Below are 9,834 nucleotides of genomic sequence, written 5' to 3' on the forward strand. Positions count from 1 at the left end.
CCTAAGGGCAGCCCTGGCTATATCAAGGAATGCCCAGTAAAAGGCACTTTTCCCCCCTGGTGCCTTTCCCAAAGACTTTTTCTGGCCAGTTGGCAAACCTTATAGGCTTAAGCTCATAAAAATCAATGGAGAATAGAAGTAGATCTTTACACTATGAGCAATTCTAGAGCCCTGTTCAGATGACCAAAGTGTTTATGGTAAACACACATATGGAGAGGACTGGGATTGCAGTGATAGGCCTCACACTGACCTATGTATTTTTAGAGGACTGGCCTCTCACAGTGCTTATGAAGATACAAAGTGAGGCTATTCCCACAATCCCTGGAAAGCAGGCCAAGGGAGCTTAGCCCGCTTTCCAGGGATCGTGGGAACCACCAGACTCGCAGGCAAGCCCAGTGCTCCCAAGGTGGCTAGCCCACCTAATTCCTCCTTCCCTTAAATGAGGTTAACAGAGCAAGCGCTCTGTTAACCTCATTTTCCCCCTCTTGTGTTGCCGTGGTGTGCGGCGACACATGAGTAGACCCCCGACTGGGAGGCTGCATGCAGCCTCCCAGGCTCTGGGGTCTCTCCAGGATGCCCCGCTTACTCACACGGGACATCCTGTAACTTCCGGGGTGCGCAAGGCCCCTGATCCCCGCAGCCCCCACCGGCTCCATGACAGAGCCGGCAGTCATGTGGGAGACCAATCCGGCTGCCCAGGGCTGCCTTTTGATAATCTGTGGGGAGAGGGGGCTAAGCCTGCTCTTCCCGCAGACCTGAAAGAAGCTCTTCTAACCCATCGTGAGAAGAGCTTCAGTGTATACAAAAGCAAGGCCCTCCATAGCGTGGAGCAGCCTATATATGTACACTTTGTACATACATAGGAATTGTTTAGTCAATTTTAAGATTAATAGATTTGTACTTAGGAAAGTATGCTGGTCTTGGACTGTAATAAAGATGATTGAATGATACTTAAGAAAGTACATAAGCCCATACAAATTTGCTAGGGCTCTTCGTTCAGAATTTCAGTCCCTGCTCATGGCCCTGCTACTAACTGAGTTTCAGATGGAGGGGACAAGAGACAGGACCTTGTCTGCTGTGGCCCCTCAGCTTTGGAACACCCTCCTGAAAAAAGCTTTGTTGAAAAAAATCTCTCTCAGTGTTTTTAAAAAGCATCTAAAGACCCTCCTTTCAAGAGAGGTTTTTTTAGTGTTTTATTTGCAGCCTTGGCTGGTGATTTTACTTTTAAATTTGGTTTTCACTGGTTCTGTTCTAAGTAAATTTTTGTGAATTTTATTGTTATATTGTTTTATTATGTCGACTGTGTTATCACACTGATGATTTCACCATTTCCAAGCAGTATTGCATTGAAGGGGCAGGATATAAATATTTTCAATCAATCAATCAATCAATCCAATCAATCAATCAATCAGTGGGTTGGGTTGGACCTGCTATCAAGATCCTGCTCCCCTCCCTTCAAGTACAGAATACACGCTTCAGTCATCTGAACACAATTGTAATCTCTCAGGCAGTCAGTGTATTTACATAATACATCACATTTGTATCCCACTTTTCCACCAAAGACTTCAGGAGCAGCATATATGGGTTTTTCTCATTTTGTCCTCACAACAATAATGCGAGCTTGGTTAGACTTGCAGAAAAGTCACCTGGTGAGTTTTGAGGCTAAGGGATTTGATTCCGATTCAAAGTCCGTAGTCTATCCACTATAGTAGCAGCAATCTTGAACCTTTTCAGACCCATAGTTTACCTTTAACCCTATTTTTTCACCCACATCTTTTTTCTCTCTCCTCTCAAAAATATAAAGGAATATTTTTCATTTCATTCATAATAGTGTTGCTGGTAAAATCCATCTGATGGGGTGTGACGGGGCTGGTTCGGATGATACGAGTACTTTGTCTTCCGGCTCCAGCACATGAGCCGGAACCCTAACCCTAACCCCTGCTAACTTGGCAAAGAGGCACCTTTTAATGTGGTGATTCTCTTTATTTAGCAGGGGGAGAGTAACTGGCCCTATCCACCCCCAGTACAGTACCTCCAGTGACTGTTGTTGGTGCCTATCTATGATTCTTTTTAGATTGTGAACCCTTTGGGGACAGGGATCCGTCTTATTTATTTATTATTTCTCTGTGTAAACCGCCCTGAGCCATTTTTGGAAGGGCGGTATAGAAATCGAATTAATGATGATAATAATAATAATAATAATAATAATAATAATGGGATTATTTTGGTGGCAGAAAAAGACCAAAATAATCCCAGGGGTAATTGGTGCCCTGGGTGCAGTTCCAAAAGACCTTGAAGAGCACCTCAACACCATAGGGGCCACAGAAATCACCATCAGCCAATTACAAAAAGCAACTTTACTGGGAACGGCCTATATTTTGTGACGATTCCTATAGTAACCAACAGTATTGATGATAAAATTCAGCCATCCCAGGTCCTTGGGAAGGACTCGATGGCTGGATAAAACAAACCAGATAATAACACCTGTTTAACTGTGTAAACAAGAAATAATAAGGTAAGGACATGCAGTCTCCATTAGCACAAACATCCTTCCCCTGCTCCCAGCATGCTGGGATACTTTCCCATATTTTTTGAGCGGGTGTGGGGGGGAGTTCATCCAAACTGCTCCTTGGCATGCACTAGAAATGTCAGTTTAAACAAGGAATTAGGGAAAGCCCCCTCCCCAGTCATGGGGGGCTGGTGGGGAAAGGATGTACACACTTATGACATGCACACACCCTTATTGCAAATGGGCAGTCCAGACTGGTCCTTTGTTGAAGGCCATGGAGGGCAATGCACTAGAATAGAGCAGCTCTGCCTTTTCTTTGGAACTCTAAGCCTGTTGCCATGGCCAATCAGTTGAAGTTAATCTGCTAATAATCTCACTTCCTTTGGGCCCTTTTTAATATATCCTTACAACTGGCAGGTCATGATGCTGCAGTAATGGTAGAAGTTACAGCTGGCAGAATTTCCCTCTTCTGTTCAACTCTTAAGGCCATGAAAGCCCTCTCAGGGCTAGACCTGGCAACCCTATGCTTTCCTTGACATCTTGCACCACAGTCCTTGCCCTTCCTTCAGATTCCTCTATCCATTGCTTTTTCTGCCCCTTTCCTTCAGACACATTGCCTGTAGGCTGTTTGACTTTTAGCACTTCCCTCAAGTCAGCTTTCTAATCCTTTGAATTCCCACACAGCATCTCCCACAGAATCTCTATAAAGTTTTAATCCCAACCTGACACTTGTTCCTTCCCACAGAAGTTGGACTATGAACTTTTCATTGCTGACAACTTTTGTTGCCTGAGCAGTTGGAATATCTGTAGACATTCTGTAGCATTACAACATCAGTTCAGCCAATTGGTGCTAGAGGCTTCATTGCCACAAGCACAATGCAATATTGATTGGTTTTCTAGGTACACTTCAAAAACATTTTTCTAAATTAAGGATTAACCAGAAAGCCTGCCCCCCACCCACCCCAAGGACTCTCTTTCCTGCCTTTCAATGTTCAGATATCAAGCTCTGTGAATATTTCCTAGAAAAACACTAGAACACTGTGTGGATCTATTTAGTCTGACACTACCAAAATGCAGTTAACTCAGAATAGACTCTTGATTAAAAATTTAAAATATAAAGGATTTCCATTATGTTATGTGCACATAGAATGTGCCTGAGTACAGAACAATCTGTTACTATAAGACAAATCTATTAATTCTACCCAGATTCTTGGCACAAGCTCTATCTGATTTTTTAAATTTGCACAACGATGCTTTGTCTAATCCTCAAATGATGTACTCTAGAGACGTCTTATTTCAAACAATTGTCTCTACCCAGCAGGGATGAACTGCACACAGAAGTAGGCTTGTAAGCACACATCTCCTGCTGAATTGAGAAATGCATATGAAAAAGGGCATTGTGTGCTGGGCTCCCTGTGATGCCTCTCTGAATCCAGCATTTGGAATTGTACATACAATCCTCCACACTGGATATACAGCATCTAAACAGATGGTTTGGTGTTGTCCACTGTGATGGCATTAGCTCCCCTCACAACGCCCCACCATGAATATGATTCCAGTCTCCTTCCCCCATAGGAAAGGGAAGGCACTCCATCCCTACCAAACAGGTAGTTCATTGCCAGTCATTGGGAACTGAGCACCTGAGGCTATGCTTGTGCAGCAATGCTTAAACAGCCCACTGTTTCATGTTCTTATCTCTGGAACAGGGCCAAGAGGGCTGCCCTTGCTGAGGCTGCAGTCTTAATGGGCAAGTGCCACTAAATTCAGTGGGAGATATGCCTGAGCAGCCAAGCACAGGATTATTTACTTATGGATTTATTTATTGAGTGTGTTTCTATACTGTCCCAAACTTGCGTCTCTGGGCGGCTTGCAATAAATACAACATAATAATACAGCGCAATGAAACAACAATGAAAAATTAAGACAATTTTTAAATTGCATTACAGTCTAATTGCCGTGTTTTAAGCAACTTTTTAAAAATTGCCATAGATGGGGGAGCTCTTACCTGAACAAGGAACGCCTTCCAAAGCCTTGGGGAGGCAACAGAGAATGGCCGTCCCTGAGTAGCCACCAGATGAACTGGTGGCCACTGTTGATGGACCTCTCTGGATGGAGGAGGATGGATTGCAGAATGCTGAGTGTACCGGGGGGTTCTGATGCTTTTACATTAGAAGGACTATTTAATAGGCATTTCCCATTACATGCATGAAGTGTGGCCCTCATCATAGTTTGAGTTTAAGAAAACTCCTGCATGTAGGCCTCTGGGCAGTTGGAGCCATTGTATCTGATGTAGCCTTCTAAAGATAATCATAGTGGGTTCTTCACCCATGTCATAAACCTGGTTTCACAAGTTATGCTATAGACTTACTTTCCCACCAAATCATACTTTTGAGTGCAGGGGAGGCATCAGGGTCAGTGAGGTTAGGCACTGGCTGAGGGCCCGTACCTACTGGAGGGCCCACCTGACTTACCCCTAGACACCCCACCCCCCAATACTTATCCCAGTACCTGGTGACAGTGGAGGCACAAATCATCCCACAAACTCCCACCACCGCTGTCTTTGCCTGGCATTCTCCATCTGCCAATGGCCTCACCAGAAGCATGGTGTCATCATGGGGCCTCAAGGGGATGCTCCTATTGACCATAGAGGAGGGTGGGAAACGGAGGTGGAGCCTGCCCACCCCAGTCCACAAATGAGGGTAATGGATATAACAGCAATTCCTCCAACCCTCTGGGAGGGGGAGGAGCTACTGATGGCAGCAGCTCTGATGCCTCCCCTCCCCATTCTCTAGTAAGCTGGGGGTGCAGGGTGGGGCTCAAGGCACCATGAGCAGGTGTCCAGTACAGGGCTCTGCCCCAGGGCCCCATGAAGCCTGGCACTGCCACTGCTTGATTGGCAAGCTGCTTTCTATATTAAGGAGGTGTGTCAGCCCACACTCTGGTCCCACCCCCTGTGTACCAGGCAGGCTACCCTTTTAAAAAAAGGTACTTCAATGAGAACATTTCCTTCCTTCCTTCCTTCCTTCCTTCCTTCCTTCCTTCCTTCCTTCCTTCCTTCCTTCCTTTCTTTCTTTCTTTCTTTCTTTCTCAACATATTAGAAATGCAAACATTATAAGAACAGCTTCAGAACTGCTCTAGGGATTGGAAGGTGTGTTGGCAATGCTGTGTATTCTAGCCAACAGGTACTCATCACAGCTAACTTAAAAAAACAACAACCAACTATGCTAAAAGACAGAATTTCTATTTTCAGAGCTCACTCTAGGACACACAAATGTGTGTGTGCGTTTGTGTGTGTGCATGTGCGCACTGAATGATACATTTTTGAAACTGTATCAAGCATATAAGTATATTCAAACATTCTAGCAAAAGCCAGATTGACCCACAGGATGGAGTATAGTATTGGGTTTTTGCTGTTGATGCTATTATTATTTTTTAAAAGCTAAGTCATGGCTTTGCTGGGTAGCCATCTGCAAAGTGTGACTCACAGACTTTTTCAGAGGTTCATTGTGAAGATGAATGACACGAGGAAGTCTTATCAGCACAAAGCTTTAGGGATATGCCGGGCTGTAAAATTAAATTTTAAAGCCTATCATGGAGACTTGAATATTAACATTGTACAGAGAAAGCGTTTTCCAGGACACATGTATAAAATGCTTCTGTAGTTGGGTCCCATGAGAGTGACTATCATAAGGCAGAATGGAAGTTTATTTTATGTAGCTACATGGAAAATGTCATAAAGAGGGATTCTAATTTCGCATTCGTTTTTCACTCATTGCTTTATCGGCCTTCAGCCCTCCAGGGAGTGTGACAAATCCACATAATGTCTCAGAGTGCTGAAATTGGTATTTGCAACTCCAATAAAGCTGAGAGATGTGTAAAACCACTATAGCCAGAGAGTTACATGTTAACTACACATCTAAGACTTCAGAGTATACTTTATTCTTTCCAAAGTGAGTCTCTAGAAACTGATTCCAGAACAGACTGCCCACCCCACCCACTGCCAATTCTGCCTGTAAGTGGAAAATGTACTTTGAGAAAGAACCTTTGGGTCATTTTCTTCCTTGCCCCCCTAGTACCGGATTTTACCACAACCAGAATGGCTAGAAACAGCGCCTGGTGCCAGCAGGATCAGGCAACTGCCAAGACCCAGGAACATTACAGTTCCTACCCTGCCACATACAGGCACTGCCATCTTGGTTCTTATTTGGCATGGGGCCTAGACAGGTTTGAACTAGATGAATGTAGAAGAGGTGCTGTCTTTCAGTGAGAGAGTACAGGCTTTGCATGCAGAAGGTACCAGTTTCAGTCCCCAGCATCCACAGGCAGAGCTAGAGAGACTTCTGTCTGAAAACCTGGAGAACTACTATCAGTCAGTGTAGACACTGGAACTAGATGGACCAATGATCTGACTCAGTAGAAGGCAACGTTCCGTGTCCCTAGATGGGGCCCATGCTAGATGAGATCATGCCCTTGATTCCACAAGGAATTCTACGGTACAACCTCTGACTTTGCGGAACCTAACATAAGGTGAAAGTGTGTCCCAGGGTCATCTGTTGCAGTACAAGGGGCTGCTGCTAGTTCACAAGCTCTACTTTTCACCACCCATATCAGGGGCGTGGCTAGGGGAGAGGGGGCCCATGTTCACCCCTCTCCCCAGTGGCCCCAGTGGAGTGAAGGAGATAATGAAGACAAAAGGGAGGGGTGGAGCTGGGGGGCCCTCAGGAGCTGGGGCCCCCAGATTCTTTGAACCCATCTGCTCAATTATAGCTACACCCCTGACCCATACCTTTGCTGCCTGTCTTCCTGGACAAGTATGGGACCCTTCTACACTAAGTTGTCTAAGGGCTAACCCTTACAACCTGCTATTTCAGTGCATTCTGAGGCCAAATGCACTAGCAAATTCCTCCTCAAAGCCACGGAAAAAGATAGAACCATTTCCCCTCAAAACCATCTCTTCCTCCTCTGGCCAATTGGTTCTCAGTAAAAAAAAAAACCACAACTGGCTTATGTCAAACATTTTGGAAAAAAATCAGTCTGGGAATAATCTGATTCTTGTCTGCTACTCAGTCAGTGATCAGTGTAAATTTTCAGGATTGTCTTGAAATAATCAGTAAACTTGGTAAAAGAACGGAGGCTAAATGATAATCTTTCAACCTGCAGGTGTCCACAAGAACATTTACTGCTGATATCTTTGGGGCTCTGGCAGGTTGTTAGTTCCATTTTAAAAAAATCATTTGTCATATGCCAAATATAAAACTACAACATGTCAATGTGACAGTGATAGGGAGTATGGCTATGAAAGATTGACCTTAAAAGAGTGGGGGGGGGGATCGGATTGGAGAGACCTCATATAAGTCATTCATCTTCTCAATAACTGGCTTCCTTCTGTGCTCAGGCTTCACAAACCTGATAAGGGCAGAGAGGACTCAGTCTGAAACAGAGAAAATGTAAACCCATAAGAAAAAGCGGAATGGTGCCAGACTGTCAGGAGCAAGTCAGGATGTAGGTGGTGTAACTGGATAAGAGGCAAAGCAAAGGGCAAAGAGGCCAAAAGAGTTACAGGCTCAGGGAGGGGCAAAGCAGAGCAAGGCAAGGAGCGATGGGACTTTTTTTTTAAGCTCAGCCAGAGAATTTAAACAGAAGACTGTTGACCAGCCTCAGAGGTGTAGCTAGGAGAGGGTGTGTGTGTTTTCGCTCTTCTCCCTGGCGGCCCCCTCGGAGTGAGGGTTAGGGTCTTTGAACCATTCAATTATAGCTACACCCCTGACCAGCCTGCAGGGCCAGTGTCTGGCCCTGTGGTGTGTGTAGGGTGGTGGTGGTGGTGGTGATGGTCGTGGTGCGGGGAGGGGAGCATCTGCCTTGCATGCTGAAGGCCCCAGGCTCAATCCCTGGCGTCCCCAGGCAGGGCTAGGAAAGACGATTGCTGGAAAAACTGTGAAGAAGCTGGGGCAGCACAACCTTGACCCTCTTGTAGATGATGAATTACAACTCCCATCATCCCTCACTATTGGCCACTGTGATTGGGGATGATGGGGACCGTAGTCTAAAAACAGCTGGAGGGTTAAATTGTGTAGCCCTGGTGTAGAAAATATTGGGCAACATGGGCCTGGTTTGGTATAAGACAGCTTTCTACGTTCCTATGTCAAGAGCCAGCATTATCAAGCTGCTGCTGATGACCTGGAGGGAAGCAGCCAATGATCTCAGGAAGAGCACCCACTGCCACTCTCTGAGACCACCTCTGTGCCCATTGCCTTTGTGGGGTGACGGTGGAGTGACCCTTTCTGCCAAGACAGTTGCTCTGATTTGCCTCCTCTTTCCCATCCCACCCCCACCCCCCACCATGAAAATCAGGGGACCCAGGTAGGAGGGGGCCCATGAAGGGCAGTTTGACAAGAGCCCCCTGAAACTTGGAGTCAGTGCTGCCAATGAGTGAGAGCTTTCTCTTAGAGCTGATGACTCAGCTAGAACTGAAGGAGGAACAGAGGATGTGGTCATGATTATTCATGTGGGAAAACTCTAATGATGTCTGCTGTGGGAAAACTTATTTTTCACAGCTTTGGAATATTAGAGGAACTGGTGACCCTGCAGCCTTCAGGAAAGCAGGTGGCCAAGATCTTTGTCTTCTTTTGAAATTACCATTGCAGGGATACACTGAAAAACTTGGCTATGCTATAGTATCTCCTTCACAGCCTAATTAAGGACATCTGTATCATTAAGCAGTTTTCAGAGTAGAACAAATTGTTCTGGTAAGAAGTAATCTGCCAACTTTCCTTTCACTATAATCTTAATAGATAATTACCATCCTCACAAGTTAGCCCACTTCAACCTTAAATGTACAAACATCCACCATCTTGAAACGGGGTGGATGACATCATCATGGCCTGCGCCGTTGAGGTGTCCCGATGCATCACTCACTACAACTGAACTAAATTTGGTTCAAATTGGTTAGGCAGTCAACAAATTAGCCCACTTGTATCTCAATCGTTCATGCATCTGCCATCTTGAATCAGGGTGGATGGCATCATTACAAACTATGCCATTGAGGTGACCCTGTGTATCTCTACAAGTGAACCAGATTTGGTCCAAATCGGTTCCCACTTGTGCCTCAAATGTTCATGTATCCGACATTTTAAATTGGGGTGGATGACATCATCACAAACTATGTTGTGGAGGTGTCCCTTTGTGTCATTCACTACAACTGCACCAAATCTGGTCCAAATCAGTTAGGCACTCCACAAGTTAGCCCACTTGTGCTTCAAATATTCACATCTCCGCCATCTCGAATCAGGGTGGATGACATAATTACAAACGACGCCTTTGAGCT

Source organism: Hemicordylus capensis, chromosome 3 (assembly GCF_027244095.1).
Source record: "Hemicordylus capensis ecotype Gifberg chromosome 3, rHemCap1.1.pri, whole genome shotgun sequence".
In the NCBI taxonomy this organism is placed as follows: Eukaryota; Metazoa; Chordata; class Lepidosauria; order Squamata; family Cordylidae; genus Hemicordylus; species Hemicordylus capensis.